The following is a 22679-nucleotide window of genomic DNA, read 5'->3' on the forward strand; positions in this document are numbered from 1 at the left end:
AGGTACATCGAGCAAATAGGTGAGGAGTACGACGTAATGGGAGGAAGAATTGGGCATAAATAGGGGACGTAAATGGTGATGAATAAAACAGAAAAAAGGGATGAAGCACGTACAAAGATTAATCAGGTGAAGTGGGCGTGCCGTTTTAAGCATTGTCGTCTACGTTGGCATCTTCGTGTTCCGATGTTGTCCTTACTCTCAAAGTGGGTAGAGTGAATAGTTCCGTTATTTGTTTATTGTGGGTTGTTCAGCTTTTATATGAATGGCTTCAAGAATTTGTAATTTTCTTACATCCTTAGTTTTGTCATTTATGTAACTAAATATTATTTTGTCTATTATCATTATTTTTTATTATTATTAATATTATAATATTATTATTTTTTTGCCTATAACTTGCATAATAGACAAAACACAGGATGTAAGAAGACTACAAATTCTTGAAACCAGAAGACATCTACCTTACAATATATATATATATATATATATATATATATATATATATATATATATATATATATATATATATATATATATATATATATATATATATATATACTTATATATATATATATATATATATATACTTATATATATATATATATATATATATATATATATATATATATATATATATATATATATATATATATATATATATATGACTATTGCTGACTCCTTATGTCTCTTGCACCTTCACCCTGAAGTCTCCAAAGGAATTTGTTGACTTACTGCGGGGCACACGGGCCACAGGAATAAGAGCCTCGTTGGACGTAGAATCACTGTTTACCAACGTACCTGTGGATGAAACAATCGGGATGATAGCGGACAGAGTGTATCGTGATCCGGCCTGTACTCCTCTTGACATACCAGAAAACATTCTAAGGAAACTACTCCAAGTTTGTACTAAAGAGGCACCCTTCTTGAGCCCGGATGGGCACATGTATAATCAAGTAGATGGAGTCGCTATGGGTTGTCCCCTAGGTGTCCAGTTTGCGAACTTCTACATGGGTACCATCGAGCAAAAAGTCTTAGTCGACATGAACTTGAAACCGGCCATATACTGCAGGTATGTTGACGACATTTTTACACAGGTACCTGATGTCAGACATCTGCAGGAGCTGAAAGAGGCATTTGAGCAGAATTCTGTGTTGCGTTTCACTTACGAGATGGAGAAGGATGGAAAGCTGCCCTTTCTAGATGTAACAGTTATGGAAAGGAGCGGAGGTTTCCACACTGCAGTCTACACTAAGGAAACAAACATAGGAATCTGCCTAAATGCCAACAGTGACTGCCCAAACAGGTACAAGAGGAGTGTTGTTAACGCTTATGTCGACCGTGCTCTCAGCTACAGCTCAGGATGGAAGCAAGTCGACGAAGAACTCTGTAGGGTAAGGTAGGTCCTAGTCAACAATGGCTTCTCCAATGGTTTCGTTGAAGACATCATAAGATGGAAAGTGAAACGCCATGCAACCTCTGAAGAGACAACTAATACAACACCTATACCCCCTATTAGACTATTTTACAGGAACTTCTTTTCCACAGCTCATAAAATGGAGGATAGGGTCCTGAAAGATATTGTTAATAGGAACGTTATCCGTACAGACAAAAATCAGAAGATACAACTGATGATTTACTATAAAACCAAAAGAACGGCCAGCCTACTAAGGAGAAACTCTCCAGACACAAAGCAGAACGCTTTAAAAGAGACCAACGTCGTCTATGCCTTCAAATGCCCTCTTGGGGACTGTAAGCCTCAAAAAACTCAGTATATAAGCAAGACAACAACATCTCTTTCCAGGCGATTAACGATGCGTAAGCAACAGGGCTTCATTAAGGAACTTTTATTTACCTGCCTGAAACGCTGCGCGTACTAGTGGCTTTACAAGACTGTAATTACCATATTATGTATCCTCACATTCCCAATGTACATTCTTGTATATGCATAAATAAATAAATAAATAAATAAATAAATATTCTCTTCCCACAACCAAACCATCACCAGAGAAATCTTAGCAAACAACACAGAAATCATTGATAGATACAGCGATAGCTGGCGGCTTGACATCTGCGAGGCACTACACATCAAGAAGTCAACACCAGCAATCAACAGCCAATTAATGCACAACCATATTCTACCCACTTCAAGACTCCGCTCCAATATAGAAGCATCAAGAAATATGGGCCAATAGGCCCCCAGCAATTACTTCCATTCTTACCTTCAATACCCATTGTTTAGTGTTCTATCCTGTGTTGAAGGTTTTGTTCACCTCATCCAAAACTGTTGTAACATATCACCTCACCCAAAATGAGGGTATAAAATGAAAAATGAAATCTGTTTAAATCATAGCATAAGTAAGAACTCTGTTTAGTGTTTGCAGGTAATAGTTGTGTGTGTGTAAACTAAAAGTCTTTGAAAATGTAATAAGTTATTACGAAACGCGTTCAAGTGTTGCGTCTGACTAGAAATAAAAATGAATTTTGGACAATTGATTTTTCAGTTACCATCAACAGTAAAAAGAAACATAAGAAAGATCGAGAAAATTCGTGTTAGAATTATTAATCTTACTTTTTCGGTCATATTTAATAATATATATATATATATATATATATATATATATATATATATATATATATATATATATATATATATATATATAAGTATATATATATATATATATATATATATATATATATATATATATATATATATATATATATATATATATATATATATATATATATATATATATATATATATAAGTATATATATATATATATATATATATATATATATATATATATATATATATATATATATATATTAGTATATTTTGGTAGCAGTCTTTCCTGTAGACATATATTATTAAATATGACCGAAAAAGACGAATATCTGGCGAAAATGAACATCATACTCTCTGACCAAACTAAGTTCCAAAGGGTAACGAAGGACACTACAGCCGAATTAAAAGCAAAGGTCAACAAACTGATCGAAACTGTGAACGCCAAGAAATCCGGACTCCACCTGCCAAAGATCATTGGGGAATATAAACCTGGATATGCGTATGGAAATGTCAAGACGCACAAGCCTGGAAACCCACTTCGGCCAATCATTAGCCAGATACCCACACCCACGTACAGACTGGCGAAGCGACTCAACGGCCTGCTGACTCCTTATGTTCCTAGCGCCTTCAGCCTGAAGTCTCCAAAGGAATTTGTGGACTTACTGCGGGGTGCACGGGCCACAGGGATAAGAGCCTCGTTGGACGTAGAATCGCTGTTTACCAACGTACCTGTGGACGAGACAATCGGAATGATAGCCGACAGAGTGTATCGTGATCCAGCCTGTACTCCTCTTGACATGCCAGAAAGTATTCTGAGGAAACTACTCCAAGCTTGTACTAAAGAGGCACCCTTCTTGAGCCCGGATGGGCACATGTATAAGCAAGTAGATGGGGTCGCCATGGGTTCTCCCCTTGGTGTCCTGTTTGCAAACTTCTACATGGGTACCATCGAGCAAAAAGTCTTAGTCGACATGAACTTGAAACCGGCCATATACTGCAGGTATGTTGACGACATTTTTACACAGGTACCTGATGTCAGACATCTGCAGGAGCTGAAGGAGGCATTTGAGCAGAGTTCCGTGCTGCGTTTCACTTACGAGACGGAAAAGGATGGGAAGCTGCCTTTTCTAGATGTAACAGTCATGGAAAAGGGCGGAGGTTTCCACACTGCAGTCTACACAAAGGAAACAAACATAGGAATGTGCCTAAATGCCAACAGCGACTGCCCTGACAGGTACAAGAGGAGTGTTGTTAACGCATACGTCGACCGTGCTCTCAGCCACAGCTCAGAATGGAAGCAAGTCGACGAAGAACTATGTAGGGTAAGGCAGGTCCTAGTCAATAACGGCTTCTCCAATGGTTTCATCGAAGACATCATAAGAAGGAAAGTGAAAAGCCATGCAACCTCCGAAAAGACAACTAACACAACACCTATACCCCCTATTAGACTATTTTACAGGAACTTCTTTTCCACAGCTCATAAAACAGAGGAAAGGGTCCTGAAAGATATTGTTAATAGAAACGTCATCCCTACAGACAAAAATCAGAGGATACAACTGACGATTTACTATAAAACCAGAAAAACGGCCAGCCTACTCATGGAAACTCTCCAGACACAAAACAGAACGCTTTAAAAGAGACTAACGTCGTCTATGCCTTCAAATGCCCACTTGGGGACTGTAAGCTCCAAAAAACCCAGTATATAGGCAAGACAACAACATCTCTTTCTAGGCGTTTAACGATGCATAAACAACAGGGCTCCATTAAGGAACATATAATCTCTTCCCATAACCAAACCATCGCCAGAGAAATCCTAGTAAACAACACAGAAATCATCGATAGATACAGCGATAGCAGGCGGCTTGACGTTTGCGAGGCACTACACATCAAGAAGTCAACACCAGCAATCAACAGCCAATTATTGCACAACTATATTCTACCCACCTCAAGACTCCGCTCCAATATAGAAGCATCAAGAAATATGGACCAATAGGCTTTCTACAAACACTTCTATTCAATACCCATTGTTTCTGTTCTGTCTTGTGTTGATACTTTTAATACCCTATTAATATCCCCTAGTGTTCTGTCTTGTGTTAATGCCACATCACCCTTCCCACCTCACTCAAATGTAATGCCACATCACCCTTCCCACCTCACTCAAATGTAGATATAAAATCAGGGAAACGCAAGTTCTAATCAGTTGTGTATTTGTGAAGTCTTTGAAAATGTAATAAGTTTTACAAAACCGCGCCCGTGTCGCGTCAGACTAGAAATAAAAATGAATTTTGGAGAAGTGATTTTTGATTTACCTCCAACAGTGAAGCGTAATGTACGAAAGATTGAGAAAATTCGTGTTAGAATTATTAATCTTACTTTTTCGGTCATATTTAATAATATATATATATATATATATATATATATATATATATATATATATATATATATATATATATATATATATATAGATACATATATATATATATATATATATATATATATATATATATATATTTATATATATATTTATATATATATATATTATATATATATATATATATATATATATATATATATATATATATATATATATATATATAAATATATATATAAATATATATATAAATATATATATATATATATATATATATATATATATATATATATATATTTATATATATATATTATATATATATATATATATATATGTCGTACCTAGTAGCCAGAACTCACTTCTCAGCCTACTATTCAAGGCCCGATTTGCCTAATAAGCCAAGTTTTCCTGAAATAATATATTTACTATAATTGTTTTCTTATGAAATGATAAAGCAACCCTTTTCTCTATGTATGAGGTCAATTTTTTTTTATTGGAGTTAAAATTAACGTAGATATATGACCGAACCTAACCAACCCTACCTAACCTAACCTAACCTATATTTATAGGTTAGGTTAAGTTAGGTAGCGGAAAAAATTAGGTTACGTTAGGTTAGGTAGGTTAGGATGCGGAAAAACAATTAATTCATGAAAACCTGGCTTATTAGGCAAATCAGGCCATGCATAGTAGGCTGAGAAGTGCGTTCTGGCTACTAGGTACGACATATATATGTATATATATATATATATATATATATATATATATATATATATATATATATATATATATATATATATATATATATATGTCGTACGTAGTAGCCAGAATGCACTTCTCAGCCTACTATGCAAGGCCCAATTTGCCTAATAAGCCAAGTTTTCATGAATTACTAGTTTTCGACTACCTAACCTAACCTAACTTTTTCTGCTACCTAACCTAACCAAACCTATAGAGATAGGTTAGGTTAGGTTAGGTAGGATTGGTAAGGTTCGGTCATATATCTACGTTTATTTTAACTCCAATAAAAAAAAATTGACCTCATACATAATGAAATGGGTAGCTTTATCATTTCATAAGAAAAAAAATTAGAGAAAATATATTAATTCAGGAAAACTTTTCTTATTAGGCAAATCGGGCCTTGCATAGTAGGCTGAGAAGTGCTTTCTGGCTACTAGGTACGACATATATATATATATATATATATATATATATATATATATATATATATATATATATATATATATATATTCTTAGCATCAGGGCTTAATTGAAATAGGAGTTCTCCAAAACTCATTTTCGTACTTTTAAGGTGAAGAAAAGAAGTGATTTACTATAGAGTGTATTACACTTATTTGTATAATTTGCACGACGTTTCGAACCTCCATGGTTCATTCTCAAGTGAACAGATCTTACAATACTAGTTGATTTTATACCCGCATTAGGTCAGGTGATAATACAATGAAGGTGAAAACATGGGGGGATACATAAGGGATAAATGTGAGGTAAAACATTGAGGCTGCAGAAGGCTTATTGGCCCATACGAGGCATCTCCTATCTAAACACAAAGATTAATCCAGTGTAATTGGCCTGTTATGTTGGACATTGTCTTCTGTGTTGGCATCGATATGTTCTTGTCTTGTCCTTACTCTCATGGTGGGTAGAGTAAATAGTTCCGTGCACGGATTAATATTTAAATACACGGAACTATTTACTCAACCAACCATGAGACATTGCTGACATTGGGGTTGCTAATAGGAAATCACCTGCATGGGGAGCTGCTACAGCTCTAAGTCGGGCAGTGTCATGTGATGTTGTCGCAGCTTCTAGCAAAGTTGCAGCTTCTTGGTCGGCAATGGGGCGATCCCAGCTGGATTGCTTATGGGCTTCAGAAGGCGGTGGTTGGGGTGCTGGTCCTGCGAGAGAGATCCATTTGGTTGTGCAGTCTGTGAAGCTGGGATCATGCACCCCTGCCTGTTGAACTAGGTGCTCAGGTAGGATTTCCTTCACCAAGTTGTCAGACCCCACTGAAGAGGACAGGAACGCTGGTACAGCAATTTGTGTTGCTGTGCGCACGCCGAGGCCCCCGAGTCTGACAGGAAGGGAGGCCTGTTTCCACTGAGTCGCTGAGGGAAAGATTGAGGGCTTTTTCTAGTGTTGATTTCAGCAAGCTGTCATACTCTTCTAATTTAATATTGTTGAAAGATGGCGAACATCTTAGAAAGTAGGTCAAGTAGAAAGTAGAAAGTAAGTAGTGTGCTGTCCTCAGGGTTGGTTGTATGAATGTCAGGCAAAACAACCTTTATTTGCTCTATTATGTGCTGGTTGGTGGAGGTTATTTCGCACTTGGAAGGGTTCAGGGTGAGGCCTAGGCTTGCTCCTTGCTCCTGGATTATTCTTATGTCGTCCAAGAGTGAGGCTGGGGAGCCGGCTAGAGTACCATCGTCCAAAAACCAAATGTTGAGCTCACTGGACAGGTTATCGGTGACTTCCTTGATAACTAGGCAGAACAGAAAAGGAGCAAGGGGGTCACCTTGTTGGACACCTTCTTGTGATTCAATTTCATGTTCCCCAAAAAGCAGAGTTAGATTCTTGCTGTAGCATGAGTTTACAAACGGGTAGAGGGAAGGAAAAAGGCGAAGCACTGCACTGAGTACTGCATCCCTTCTAACCCGATTGAAAGCATTTTTGAAGTCCAGCTTTATCAGGGCTTTTTCATTCGTAATGTTGGCAATGTAGGCTCTAGCTGCACGAGCCGCTGCCTCACACCCTTGGGGAATGCCAAATCCAAGCTGTTTTGGCTTCAGCATGTCGGCTGCTGCCTGACTAACTGCTCTAGCAGCAGCCTTAGCGACGAGACGCCGGAGTGAATTGCCCACAGCTATCGGTCTGATTCCTCCATCTTTTTTCCTCAGAGCACAGAGGGTAGCGCCAAAAAAGAGAGGCCGTATGGTCTCTGGTATGTTGCCAGCTAGACATGTGTTGGCGAATCTAGTTAGTTCCACCAGGAGGCCCTGTGCAATGTCTCCCAGTGCAGGGTTGAGCATTTGTTTGATGTGGTTGGGTCGTAGTCCTGTGAACCCACCTTACTATCGTAGGTTTGTGAAAATTTTTAGTACGGTAGCGACACCATTGATTAATCTGACCAGCCCCAAGCAACGGTATCAATGGACCATTCAACAGACCGTTGCCTTTGAACAACTAAAATCTCTGCTTTGTTCTGATCTCATTCTCGCCTCTCCAGATATTACGAAGCCCTTCATCATCAATGACGACGCAAGTGGCATCGGCATCGGGGGCGTCCTAATGCAACATCGTGGCGAAGAGGTTCTTCCTGTCAGCTACTACAGCTACAAGTTGAAGCCTCACCAGAAGAACTATAGCACCATAGAAAAGGAACTCCTCTCCATCGTTCTGAACCTGCAACATTTCGAACCTTACCTACAGGGTAATCGGTCTAATACTATCTACTCAGACCACAATCCCCCTACGGTTCCTACAACAGGCCCAAATCAGCAATCAACGTCTTCTACGCTCGGCTCTGTACCTGCACAATTTTAACCTGGAGATCTTCTTCATAATGGGCTCGGATAACATCATAGCAGACGCCCTCTCCAGAGTCTACGAGGTAGAGGCTGCTACCTCTACCACTCTACCATCTACTGAAGTAACTTAACCCGTAAGAGCAGGCTTCGGGGGAGAGCTGTGACATTAATCTCTTTCAAGAGAGATTTTTGCCTGCTCTTTCCTAAGTCACATTACTTCAGTACGTCTGCAACATCAAGATACTACATGCAAGAGTAGTATATATAGTAGAATACGTTTCTACAGGGGGTAATGCGTACCATATACGTATCACTCACTCCACTCCCCCCCTCCTCGCTGTCGCCACATCATCCTCGTCAATCACCAAACGACCTCTTCAAGCCAGCACGCTTCCCATTGGTGAATCGGCGACTTCACGCGACAACAACGCCATCTGCTCCCCTATAAATAGTCTTGCACATGCAAGTGGACTCAGAAGTATTCTGTGCTCTCAAAGCTGACACGTCTACCTAGCGTACGTCATACGTATATTAGTGGAGGTCTTAGCCAGCCAAACATTCTCAGCACCATTTACTAATTTTTTGTCCTGTTCATTGTAGAGTAACGAAACCATTATTTTATTTTATATTGTGTTTTGTCTTTGTATTTACTCACACTGTACATAGCCAAGGGATTATCTTTGTTCATATTTATTTCAAGTCAATTAAAGTTTCATTGTTTATACGATTTGTTTTGCGTGTTTTTTCCCTTTCACATGACCACAGGAGACAACAGCCAAGCAGTCGACTTTTTTTTGTCTAATTTTTTTTCTACTAATGTGATTGGCATTTACACCAGCCATAGGGAGGACTGCCGTACACCTACATTTTCCCATCACAATATATATATATATAATATATATATATATATATATAATATATATATATAATATATATATATATATATATAATTAGTATATTTTGGTAGCAGTCTTTCCTGTAGACATATTTTATTAAATATGACCGAAAAAGTAAGATTAATAATTCTAACACGAATTTTCTCAATCTTTCGTACATTATGCTTCACTGTTGGAGGTAAATCAAAAATCACTTCTCCAAAATTCATTTTTATTTCTAGTCTGACGCGACACGGGCGCGTTTCGTAAAACTTATTACATTTTCAAAGACTTCACAAATACACAACTGATTAGAACTTGCATTTCCCTGATTTTATATCTACTTTTGAGTGAGGTGGGAAGGGTGATGTGGCAATACATTTGAGTGAGGTGGGAAGGATGATGTGGCATTAGAGGATATTAATAGGGTATTAAAAGTATCAACACAAGACAGAACACGAAACAATGGATATTGAATAGAAGTGTTTGTAGAAAGCCTATTGGTCCATATTTCTTGATGCTTCTATATTGGAGCGGAGTCTTGAGGTGGGTAGAATATAGTTGTGCAATAATTGGCTGTTGATTGCTGGTGTTGACTTCTTGATGTGTAGTGCCTCGCAAACGTCAAGCCGCCTGCTATCGCTGTATCTATCGATGATTTCTGTGTTGTTTACTAGGATTTCTCTGGCGATGGTTTGGTTATGGGAAGAGATTATATGTTCCTTAATGGAGCCCTGTTGTTTATGCATCGTTAAACGCCTAGAAAGAGATGTTGTTGTCTTGCCTATATACTGGGTTTTTTGGAGCTTACAGTCCCCAAGTGGGCATTTGAAGGCATAGACGACGTTAGTCTCTTTTAAAGCGTTCTGTTTCGTGTCTGGAGAGTTTCTCATGAGTAGGCTGGCCGTTTTTCTGGTTTTATAGTAAATCGTCAGTTGTATCCTCTGATTTTTGTCTGTAGGGATAACGTTTCTATTAACAATATCTTTCAGGACCCTTTCCTCTGTTTTATGAGCTGTGGAAAAGAAGTTCCTGTAAAATAGTCTAATAGGGGGTATAGGTGTTGTGTTAGTTGTCTCTTCAGAGGTTGCATGGCTTTTCACTTTCCTTCTTATGATGTCTTCGATGAAACCATTGGAGAAGCCGTTATTGACTAGAACCTGCCTTACCCTACAGAGTTCTTCGTCGACTTGCTTCCATTCTGAGCTGTGGCTGAGAGCACGGTCGACGTATGCGTTAACAACACTCCTCTTGTACCTGTCAGGGCAGTCGCTGTTGGCATTTAGGCACATTCCTATGTTTGTTTCCTTTGTGTAGACTGCAGTGTGGAAACCTCCGCCCTTTTCCATGACTGTTACATCTAGAAAAGGCAGCTTCCCATCCTTTTCCGTCTCGTAAGTGAAACGCAGCACGGAACTCTGCTCAAATGCCTCCTTCAGCTCCTGCAGATGTCTGACATCAGGTACCTGTGTAAAAATGTCGTCAACATACCTGCAGTATATGGCCGGTTTCAAGTTCATGTCGACTAAGACTTTTTGCTCGATGGTACCCATGTAGAAGTTTGCAAACAGGACACCTAGGGGAGAACCCATAGCGACCCCATCTACTTGCTTATACATATGCCCATCCGGGCTCAAGAAGGGTGCCTCTTTAGTACAAGCTTGGAGTAGTTTCCTCAGAATACTTTCTGGCATGTCAAGAGGAGTACAGGCTGGATCACGATACACTCTGTCGGCTATCATTCCGATTGTCTCGTCCACAGGTACATTGGTAAACAGCGATTCTACGTCCAACGAGGCTCTTATCCCTGTGGCCCGTGCGCCCCGCAGTAAGTCCACAAATTCCTTTGGAGACTTCAGGCTGAAGGCGCAAGGAACATAAGGAGTCAGCAGGCCGTTGAGTCGCTTTGCCAATCTGTACGTGGGTGTGGGTATCTGGCTAATGATTGGCCGAAGTGGGTTTCCAGGCTTGTGCGTCTTGACATTTCCATACGCATATCCAGGTTTATATTCCCCAATGATCTTTGGCAGATCCCCAATGATCTTTTGCATTGAACAACACCTCGACATCCTCACAGACCAACATCACCTCAGCACTGAAACAAGGATTATCAAGAAACTAACAACATTATATGGAGGACCTATGGCAATTCCACGACCAAGAGATGGCTTCCTGAACCTTGCAGGAATTAACCTCACTGAGGACCAAGTCACTCTCCTAAATCTGGGCATAAACTGTCATGTTATGTCCAGACCGAGTGAAATGGCCCGGAAAGTGGAGTTGGAAATTCTGTTGGACGACATATTCGACCTCGAGACACAAAAGAAGGTCACTACCAAAGATACCTTACAAGCAGAACTTATTGCAGAAGGAGGAAAGAATCGAGGCAACTACAGAAGCACCATACTGTCCCCCGAGCTTAGAGCGGCAGCTAAAAGCCTTCGCGAGAACAAGGAGATAGTTGTCAGGAGAGGTGACAAGTCGCCAATATATGTCATTCTTAAAAAAGACGAATATCTGGCGAAAATGAACATCATACTCTCTGACCAAACTAAGTTCCAAAGGGTAACGAAGGACACTACAGCCGAATTAAAAGCAAAGGTCAACAAACTGATCGAAACTGTGAACGCCAAGAAATCCGGACTCCACCTGCCAAAGATCATTGGGGAATATAAACCTGGATATGCGTATGGAAATGTCAAGACGCACAAGCCTGGAAACCCACTTCGGCCAATCATTAGCCAGATACCCACACCCACGTACAGATTGGCAAAGCGACTCAACGGCCTGCTGACTCCTTATGTTCCTTGCGCCTTCAGCCTGAAGTCTCCAAAGGAATTTGTGGACTTACTGCGGGGCGCACGGGCCACAGGGATAAGAGCCTCGTTGGACGTAGAATCGCTGTTTACCAATGTACCTGTGGACGAGACAATCGGAATGATAGCCGACAGAGTGTATCGTGATCCAGCCTGTACTCCTCTTGACATGCCAGAAAGTATTCTGAGGAAACTACTCCAAGCTTGTACTAAAGAGGCACCCTTCTTGAGCCCGGATGGGCATATGTATAAGCAAGTAGATGGGGTCGCTATGGGTTCTCCCCTAGGTGTCCTGTTTGCAAACTTCTACATGGGTACCATCGAGCAAAAAGTCTTAGTCGACATGAACTTGAAACCGGCCATATACTGCAGGTATGTTGACGACATTTTTACACAGGTACCTGATGTCAGACATCTGCAGGAGCTGAAGGAGGCATTTGAGCAGAGTTCCGTGCTGCGTTTCACTTACGAGACGGAAAAGGATGGGAAGCTGCCTTTTCTAGATGTAACAGTCATGGAAAAGGGCGGAGGTTTCCACACTGCAGTCTACACAAAGGAAACAAACATAGGAATGTGCCTAAATGCCAACAGCGACTGCCCTGACAGGTACAAGAGGAGTGTTGTTAACGCATACGTCGACCGTGCTCTCAGCCACAGCTCAGAATGGAAGCAAGTCGACGAAGAACTCTGTAGGGTAAGGCAGGTTCTAGTCAATAACGGCTTCTCCAATGGTTTCATCGAAGACATCATAAGAAGGAAAGTGAAAAGCCATGCAACCTCTGAAGAGACAACTAACACAACACCTATACCCCCTATTAGACTATTTTACAGGAACTTCTTTTCCACAGCTCATAAAACAGAGGAAAGGGTCCTGAAAGATATTGTTAATAGAAACGTTATCCCTACAGACAAAAATCAGAGGATACAACTGACGATTTACTATAAAACCAGAAAAACGGCCAGCCTACTCATGAGAAACTCTCCAGACACGAAACAGAACGCTTTAAAAGAGACTAACGTCGTCTATGCCTTCAAATGCCCACTTGGGGACTGTAAGCTCCAAAAAACCCAGTATATAGGCAAGACAACAACATCTCTTTCTAGGCGTTTAACGATGCATAAACAACAGGGCTCCATTAAGGAACATATAATCTCTTCCCATAACCAAACCATCGCCAGAGAAATCCTAGTAAACAACACAGAAATCATCGATAGATACAGCGATAGCAGGCGGCTTGACGTTTGCGAGGCACTACACATCAAGAAGTCAACACCAGCAATCAACAGCCAATTATTGCACAACTATATTCTACCCACCTCAAGACTCCGCTCCAATATAGAAGCATCAAGAAATATGGACCAATAGGCTTTCTACAAACACTTCTATTCAATATCCATTGTTTCGTGTTCTGTCTTGTGTTGATACTTTTAATACCCTATTAATATCCTCTAATGCCACATCATCCTTCCCACCTCACTCAAATGTAATGCCACATCACCCTTCCCACCTCACTCAAAAGTAGATATAAAATCAGGGAAATGCAAGTTCTAATCAGTTGTGTATTTGTGAAGTCTTTGAAAATGTAATAAGTTTTACGAAACGCGCCCGTGTCGCGTCAGACTAGAAATAAAAATGAATTTTGGAGAAGTGATTTTTGATTTACCTCCAACAGTGAAGCATAATGTACGAAAGATTGAGAAAATTCGTGTTAGAATTATTAATCTTACTTTTTCGGTCATATTTAATAAAATATATATATATAATATATATATATATAATATATTGTCACGTGGAGGTGGGCGGTCCGGGGCTCTGCTAACACTCGGCTGCTAGGGGCTCAAAAGGCCCAAATACTCAGCCCCTCCGACTCCCTGGATTCACCGGAGTCTCCTTGGTCACACAAGAAGGGACCAACAATGCCCACCTCCGCAGGTCTTTGCTTCCACCACAAAGGGGTGCCACTGATTCACCCTGGAAGCCCTTCAGTCAACCACGGGGAAACTGCTGTTAACAGTTCCGGCCTAGACCCGTGGGGGAGTGAAGGAAGACTCAGGCTTACCTATAAACATAACCTCCCTGAGTCTTGCCTGCCAGACAAAAAAAGGTTGCAGGAACTCCTTTCCCGCCTGTCTTCTCTATCTTCCTCTTAGCAAGGTCGCCAGCTGGGTTATTATATCTGCACCCCAGCAATGCAGTTCAGTGGGTGTATCATATATCGTTTGTAGCCAGAAATGTATGCTCATAGAGAAATATCACAAATGGAGGCACACTCAAACACAGTAATAAAATGTGTGGATTTACTGACGCAAATTACATGAACGCACACACACAATCACAAGTAATACATGAATATGGGAATATGGATAATAAGTCTGGAGATCGTCAGCCTCTTCTTCCACGACCTCCAACACTCCTTCAAATGGGCAGGAAGACCGGAGTCTCACACTCTCACAGGAGGGCCTCTTCACCACGTCGGCACCTCTTCTTCACTGTCCTGCCATCCATACACACTGTCCTCTCTGACAGTCCTGGACACAAGCTGCCTTGCAGCCTACTCTACTATTAAAGTAATAAAGTCTTGCTGCCACATACACGAGTAAATATTGTGGCCTAACTAGCCTACTCATACAAGGGGTAATGGGAGGGAAAAATGATCTACCTTACACTCCTGGCTCACGACGCCTGTCCCTCGATGGTGTGAGGTTCCCACGCTTCCTTGGGTCGATCCTCGACGATCCAGGGCGTTCCACAGGTCCTCAGGTGTCGTGAAGCCTTCGCGTCGTCGCCGTTCCAATCCCTGAGGTTCAGCTGCCCCAATCCTGGTTCATCGATGGGCGCTGAGCTAATCACTATTTTTCCCCACACTCGCCTCTCCCACAGGGCGTCGCTCCTTGTCCTAGGCACTGTGTCGTCCTTCAAGATTCTCAGTGGATGTGACCCCAGTCACAGCTAGCTTGCTCGCCCACCTTCCAGACCTCAACGTCCAGCCAGCGGCGCCGCCCAGCGTCGTCGCCGACTATTTTCCAAGTTTGGGCACTTCTCTGCTCACTGAACTTGGTTCCTCTTTGGCTTCCCAGAAGCGCAGGGTCTCCAATAACTATGTTGGCGGCGATGGTCAGCTCAATCCACTGGACAAGGCTTGCAGAGCCTCCAATTCTTGAGAGCAGACCGAGGCGCGTCCTGTCGCTTCCACGGTCAGTACAACTCTGACGTTGGCGCCGCCCGGGGCACTCGGTGACGTCATGGCGGGCCCTGATTTGTCGCCCGCGACCTACGTCGGCCAATCCGCGATCGGCATAGTGTCCCTTCCACAAGGTCACATCTGCCGTAGGGGATACTGTTTCATTTATAACAGGGCGCCAATTTTCCTTTATTTACAACTTATAATATAACTTCTTCCATTAAATGGCAGCCGGTCTGGTCGCCACATATATCATTAGACTCCCTGAACCTCAGAGAATCAGTAGGGAGAGCTGATATGACTCTTTAAGCCGGCAAACGAAAGAAATAGGAGAGGGCACCGTAACAATATGTATATATAATATATATATAATATATATATAATATATATATATATATATAATATATATGTCGTACCTAGTAGCCAGAACTCGCTTCTCAGCCTACTATGCAAGACTCAATTTGCCTAATAGGCAGTCATTTTCTTTATTTTCAATAAATTGTTTCCAATTCGTTTATTTGAATTATTATTATACTAGCGGTACCTGGCCACGCGTTGCTGAGCCACAGCAACTATCCTCGTTCCCCATTCTCTCCTCACCCGTCTCCTCGGCCTCCCAACCATTCCCCAGTCCACCATCCCTTTTCCTTCCCACTATGTCCAACTCCCCTGTCCCTTTGTCCTCCCCACCATTCTCCATTCCCCCTACTTCTCGTCCCCACCATCCCAAACTCCTCCGTCCCTTCGTCCTTCCCCACCATTAACCCCTCCCTTGTCCCCTCTTCCTCCCCACAATCTCTCACTTCCGGCCCCTAGTCAACCCCACCATTCCCCACTCCCTCGCCCGATGCCTTCCAAAATGGTTTGATGTTCACATCAGAAAATTGGGAACATCAAGTGATCTGATGTTCCCATCACTGAAATATAAGAAAAACAGTTAAAAAATTATATGAAAATATTAAAAAATAGATAAAAATAAGTATAGATCCCACACCTGTGACGGGTAAAACTATGCTTTTCCTGACAAACAGCGCCATTTTTTGCCTGTAAGAGCAACACACATGCTTTACTAAATATGGTACAATTCTATTTCAATGTTTCTGATTGCATTGATAAATTGATTTTTCATAGATTTTGATTTATTTTCATTTGGATTTAATTATTTTGTGTGAATTGCATTGGAATTGAACTGTGTTGTTTACCATACCATTCATTTCATGAGTATTGTTAATTTTTTTATATTTTAATCTATATAAATAAAAATGGAAATGTTTGATTGTTCAAAATCACTAAACTCCGAAAGTTTTTCACCAATTGCTTTGAAATTTTCACCTAAAGTTCCATTCGCGTCCGGCCAGGTTTTTATATACATACTATATAGATATGTGTGTATATCACAAAAATAAACACATGATTAAAAATGTGACAGTGTCAGACCACGGAGGAAAATTGAAACAGGAATTTCCTTAAGTACTTTCATATATATTTGTCCTTCTGAAGATGTATTAATATACGAAAGTACTTAAGGAAATTCCTGTTTCAATTTTCCTCTGTAGTCTGACAGTCACTATATAGATATCATGTCTATACCGGTAAAACATGTATTTTCTGAAAAACAGATTTTTTCATGTGAGGGAAATCTTCGAAACCTCTATACCGATTATTTTGAAATTTTGACACAATGTTGCATTCGAATACGCACGTCTTTTTACATATTTACTATATACATGCCTCACGTGTGTCAGTAAAAATCATGTTTTTTTTTTTTTTTAAACAGTACCATCTGTTGGACATAAGAGCAACACACGCTGTAATCTCCGAAAGTTCTTCACCGATTCCTTTGAAAATTTGACACAACGTTGCATTCGAATACGTGTCTTTTTTTTATACCTACTATATAGATGCCACACCTGTGACAGATAAAAATATGCGTTTTTGAATAACAGCGCCATCTGTTGCACATAATGGCAACATGCACGCTATACTAAATATGTCATGAATTCCATTTCAATGTTTCCGATTGCATTGATAAATTTAAGTTTCATATATTTCGATTTATTTTATTTTTTACTGAAATATTTTGTGACATTGTGTTGGATTTGAGCTGTGTTTACCATACCGTACATTTCGTAAGTATAAGTATAGATCCCACACCTGTGACAGGTAAAACTATGCTTTTCTTGACAAACAGCGCCTGTAAGAGCAACACACATGCTATACTAAATATGTTGCAATCCATTTCAATGTTTCTGCTTGCATTGATAAATTGAATTTTCATAGATTTTTATTTATTTTAATTTTGATTTAATTATTTTGTGTGAATTGCGTTGGAATTGAGCTGTGTTGTTTACCATACCGTTCATTTTGTGAGTATAGTTAATTTTTTTAATCTATATAAATAAAAATGAAAATGCTCGTTTGTTCAAAATCGCTAATTTCCAAAAGTTCTACACTGATTGCTTTGAAATTTTCACACGATGTTCCATTTGCATCCGGCCAGGATTTTATATACATACTATATAGATATCACGTCTGTGACGGTAAAAAAAATGCTTTTTCTGAAAAACTTTTTTTTCATGTGAGGGAAATCTTCGAAACCTCCTTACCGATTGCTTTGAAATTTTGACACAACGTTGCATTCAAATAGGCGCGTCTTTTTATATATCTATTATATACATGCCTCACCTGTGTCAGGAAAAACATGTTTTTTAAGGGGGCGTCTGTGGATTATAGATGAAAGTTGTTCAATGTCAACCAATATTAATTTTCAAGTTGTATATGAGAAGTGCTGAAATTGTCCCAAGTTTCAGTACTGCAGCCCCCTCCCCGCTCAGCTCGTTGTCGCCGTGTGGGGGCTTAGTGGGCGGCTGCCGGAGTGTGATGCTCCTTGGGACAGTCCTCTGTCCTTTTCTAGCCTTGTGCTCCTGCTGCCGTCCTCTCCAATTCTGCTGGGCATCTTTTCCTTTTCCTTCTGTTTCGTTTTTCTCCCCCCTCTTCTCCTATCTGCTTGCCGTTTCCTGCCGACCTTTTGCTCGTTCTGGTTCTTCCCTTGGACTTCTTCTATTTTGATGCCCGGTGCTTGAGGAGGCATACTCTTGCACCCGTAGAACTGTAGTACCCGACGTCGAGAGCGAGGGGAACCTTTTATTGTCAATCCCCCTTTCGTCACTGAACCTGATCTCGACGGACTGTCGGTTTCTTAAGGTGGCGTTTGTGCGGCGTATACTCACGACGCACCCCTAGGAGGCCCCGACAAGTTCGGCGATAGCTTCTTGTTGGGTGTCCTGCCTCTAACTGTGGCTCCATGGTGGGTGTGGGGGCACATTCGTGAATGAATTCTTCTTTTCGTCAAGATGATAACCCCTGTTTCGGCTTCTTCTGGTTTACCTTCTCAGGCTCGTGGGGTGGGCGACCAAGCCCCCGAGTCGGTCCGTATTGGAAGACCGGGCTCTGTAGCCTCCACTGCATTGGGCCCCGACCTTGCTCCTCCTTTGGCCTCTCTGACTCCTTCCCCTGGCTCCCCTCCCTCCTCTGTGGTTGGGTCGAGCCCCAAGCCCCCAGTGGTGACTACCTCGTCCCCTGGCGCTGCTCCTTCTCTAGTTGTAACTACTGCGCCTTTTAACCCCTCTCTCTCTGGGGGTTCTCACCGCCGTCCTCGTCACGGTCGCCCTCGCTCGATTCCTTCCAGTTCTGCTACCTATCAAGCCTTGTTTGGTCCCGCTTCGTGGGCCAAATATTTTGATCTCCTCCCTCTTGATTCTGCGCCTCCTGACGATTTCTCCCTCCATCGACATCTCATTGATTCCGTGGATGCCTCCATTACTTTCAACCCCACTCGTCTCGGTACACGTGTCGTTGCTGCTCCTTCTCAGGATGCTGCTTCCCGCTTGGCTGCCTTATCCTGCCTTGGCGAGACCCCCGTTCGGGTCTCGAAGAACGCTCAGTTGAATGCCAGTGTTGGCACTATTTTGCTCCCGCCCCATTATTGCGACCGGTGTTCGGGACCTGCGCGACTGCCACGACGATATTCGACATATCCTCGCTGCCCAGGGCCATTCTATTCTCCAGGTGGACACGTTTACTCGTCCCCCTCGTGGCAGTCGCCGTCAACCCCTCCGGGTTGTGAAGATTACCTTTGATGGTAGGACCCTTCCACCCTCTGTCATTCTTGCTGGTGCCAGGTGCTCTGTCCAGGAGTATATTCCTTCTCCTCGGCTCTGCAACAAGTGCTGGAGGTTTGGGCATGGTGCCCTCCGCTGCTCCGGGACTGTCTCTCTCTGTCCTTTGTGTGGTGGCGAAGGTCACTCTAAGTCGGAGTGCACTTCTCCCCAGGCTCGTTGCCTCAACTGCGGTGAGGCCCATCCTACCTTCTCCCGTGCGTTTGTCCATTACAAGCTTGAGGCAGCCGTCCTCAGTTTGAAGCACCGGGAGCGTTTATCTTTTCCTGAGGCGAGGCGCCAGGTTCGCCGGCTCCCGCCTTATGCTAATATCTCTTATGCTCGCGTGTTGCGCTCTTCCTCTCCTCGTCCTTCCCGCCTTCCTCAGACACAACCGTTTCCGGGCCTTGGACCCTGATGCGCCCACTGCCCCCTCCTCTGTTCCTTTGGGTTCTCTCCCGAAGGATCCTCCTCCTGGTCCTCTGTCTGGGGTTCCCCTTCCTTCTACCCGGTCTGTCGTGTCTTCTGTGTCTTCTTCCTCGTCCCCCTCCGATCCTCCTTCCCATCCTCTTCCTCCATCTATCGGCTCTCCCCACCGCCTGTCGGTGCGGGCGGATGTCCATCGCTCTCCTAACGGCCGTCGTGTGTGCTCTCGTTCGGCTTCTCCTGTTGAGACACTGGAATCCGTTGCCCGGTACGTAGTTGCTGGGACACCGGTCTCTTTAAGTCAGAAGCGTAAGCCTGGCTCCTCTCCTTCCTCTTCCCCGGCGGGTAAGAAGGCTTCGCTTTCTTCCTCAGCTCCTCCTTCTGGCTCTGTTGCTCCTTCCCCTCCCGTTTCAGTGCTTGCGCCCCCTGTTCCTGCTATGGAGGTTTCTTTGGCCCCTGCTTCCCTTTCGGTTGCTGCTCTTGCTGGGGTGCGCTCCCCTCTTTCTACTCCCCCTCTTCCTGCTGCTGTCCTTGACTGCTCCTCTCCGTTGTCTCCTCCTCTTCCTCCGGACCCTGCCCGCCCACCTCTGATCTGTTCTCCTGTTTCCTTCCCTCCGTCTTTGCTCAGTTTACCCATGCCCCATAACCCTGACTTTGCTGACCCTGATCCCGACCCTGATATTCTTTAACGTGCTCTGTTGCTCTTTCGCCTTTGTTTCTTCCTTGTTCTCTGTTTTTGTCCTTTCTCTTCTCGTCGTTGTCCATTCTTCAATGGAACGTTCGAGGTTATTACGCCAATTTCCTCGAACTCCAACTTCTGATTTCGCGGTTTTCGCCCCTTTGTGTCTGTCTCCAGGAGCCAATGCTTGGTGCTCGTCCTGGTCGTTTTCGTGGCTATTCCTTTCTCTCCCCCCCCCCCCAGCCATTGCTGGGGCTTCTAATTCTTCTGCTCTCTTGATTCGGGCTGATGTTCCCTTTGTTCCTTTACTTTTTCCTTCGCCTCTCCATTGTTCTGCTGCTCGTATCTTTGTGGGGAAATGGTACACAGTTTGTTCCATTTATCTCCCCCCAAGTGTCCCGCTCTCTCTTCCTGATTTGAAACACCTCCTAGACTCCTTGCCGGAGCCTGTGCTCCTGCTGGGTGACTTCAATTGTCGTCATTCTCTTTGGGGTGACGTTCTGACGAATACCCGGGGTCGCCTCCTTGAGCCGTTTCTCCTCTCTTCTTCCCTGTCTCTTCTGAATTCTGGTGAGCCCACTCATTTGGACTCTCGTACTCGCACCCTTTCTTGTCTTGATCTTTCTCTCTGCTCTTCTTCTCTTTACTTAGATTTCACGTGGCAGGTTCTTGATGACCTCCATGGAAGTGATCATTTCCCCATCCTTGTTTCCTTTTTCTCTTTTCGCCCTTCCCTCTCTTTTCCTAGGTGGCAGTTTGCTAAGGCAGACTGGACCCTATTTACCCTCAGTGCTGCTCTCTCTGACCTCTCCCTTCTGCCTCTCTTTCTCGCGCTCTCCTCCTTTTTCATGACACTGTCTTCAACGCTGCCCTCCGCTCTATTCCTCGCTCTTCTTCTCGGGGTCCACGGAAGTGCGTTCCCTGGTGGAATGCGGACTGTGCTCGGGCTGTCCGCTGTAAGCGTGCAGCCTGGAAGAGGCACCACCGTAGGCAGACGACCGATTCTTTTCTTTTCTTTCGGAAAGCGAGTGCGGTGGCCCGTAGGGCCATTTGTACGGCTAAACGTGAATGTTGGGCATCTTATGTCTCAACAATTACGTCCGAAACCCCACTGGCCCAGATCTGGAAGCGTATCCGCAAGATAGTGGGTAAGTTCGTTCCCGATGTTTCACCGGTCCTTCACCTCCATGATACTCTTGTGGCGGACCCGTTGCAGGTCGCTTCCGAACTGGGTTCCCACTTTTCTTCTGTTAGCTCTGGTCTTCATCTTCCCCAATCTTTCCTTCTTCGTAAACCTGTCCTTGAGTCTCGTCCTTTAGATTTCTGCGCTCATCTTCAGCTTCCCTATAATGATCCCTTCTCTCTCTCTGAACTTTGTTCTGCTCTGGCCCTCTGCGGTTCTACGGCGGCGGGCTCCGATGGTATTCATTATGAGATGCTTCGCCATCTCCCTCCGAGCACGTCTCAGTATTTACTGAGTCTGTATAATCGGATCTGGGAGTCGTCGTCAGTCTCTGAGGACTGGCTCGATGCCGTTGTCCTCCCTGTTCGCAAACCGGGGTCTCTGGGTACTTCCCCTAAGGACTTTCGCCCTATTGCTCTCACAAGTTGTGTCTGCAAACTCTTTGAACGTATGGTTAACGTTCGTCTGATGTGGTTCCTGGAACACCATCACCTCCTCTCCCCTTCTCAATTTGGTTTCCGCAAGTGCCGCAGCACGACAGATGTCCTGGTGAACTTGGAGGTCTATATTCGTACTGCTTTTGCTGCGAAGACCTCCGTTGTTGCCGTCCTTTTTGACCTAGAAAAGGCTTACGACACCACTTGGCGTTATCATATCCTATCTCAACTTCATTCTTTTGGCCTTCGTGGTCATCTCCCTCTCTTTCTCCGCAGCTTCCTCTCTCGTCGTTCCTTTCGGGTGCGCCTTGGTACCGCTCTCTCTCCCTCTTTTCAGCAATACGAAGGTGTGCCCCAGGGTAGTGTTCTGAGCACTACTCTTTTTCTGGTTGCCCTCAATGGTCTTCTTTCCTCTCTTCCTTCTGGTGTCTTCTCCGCTCTCTATGTCGA

The sequence above is a fragment of the Procambarus clarkii genome, chromosome 31 (assembly GCF_040958095.1).
Source record: "Procambarus clarkii isolate CNS0578487 chromosome 31, FALCON_Pclarkii_2.0, whole genome shotgun sequence".
NCBI lineage: Eukaryota > Metazoa > Arthropoda > Malacostraca > Decapoda > Cambaridae > Procambarus > Procambarus clarkii.